We start from the raw sequence: 709 nt of genomic DNA on the forward strand, positions 1-709 counted from the left end.
TCTCCTGTTACGCTGTAGAGACTAAGGCTTTTCTTTTTCTTTTCTTTCTTTCGTTGATTTGTATGCCACGCACTCGCTCACAAGGCGAACCGTATTACTTACGAATCAACGATATCGAACTATATCTCCGAGTCTTACGACGAATTCGGGAATATCGTGCTGCAAACAATCTCCCTCCTGTAGAACTTCCTGATTTCAAAAATATTTTCCCTTCGATACCCGAGATGGCAGAACCAGCTCGTGCTCTTAGAGATTACGCCGCTCCATCGCAAGATGAACCGCATTCAAGTATTGCTCCACCCGCAATCGAAGCAAACAACTTTGAACTCAAACCTTCACTATTGCAGGCAGTGCAACAGAACCAATTCTCTGGGAATCCTACCGAGGATCCTAACCTTCATTTATCCGTATTTGTCCAATACGCTGATACTGTTAAAGCTAATGGTGTCACTTCAGAGGCAATTCGACTTCGTCTTTTTCCTTTCTCACTAAGAGATAGCGCTAGAAGATGGCTTCAATCTCTTCCTTCCAACTCAGTCACCACATGGAACGAGTTGAAGAAAGTTTTTCTTGCTCGATATTTTCCGCCAAGCAAAACAGCTATGTTAAGAGCCCAAATAAATGGATTTAAACAGAAAGATAACGAGTCTCTTTTCGAAGCATGGGAAAGATACAAAGACATGATGAGACTTTGTCCACACCATGGTTT

The 709-nt window shown here is 42.5% G+C and overlaps 1 non-coding gene across 1 annotated transcript; it reads right to left on the reverse strand.

Moving 5' to 3' along the window:
* Positions 1-602: 602 nt before the first annotated feature.
* LOC127133432 (small nucleolar RNA R71) lies at positions 603-709 on the reverse strand. Its single transcript, XR_007807409.1, has one exon. It is a non-coding gene; the product is annotated as a small nucleolar RNA R71 (small nucleolar RNA).

This window comes from Lathyrus oleraceus, chromosome 3 (assembly GCF_024323335.1).
Source record: "Lathyrus oleraceus cultivar Zhongwan6 chromosome 3, CAAS_Psat_ZW6_1.0, whole genome shotgun sequence".
Lineage (NCBI taxonomy): Eukaryota > Viridiplantae > Streptophyta > Magnoliopsida > Fabales > Fabaceae > Lathyrus > Lathyrus oleraceus.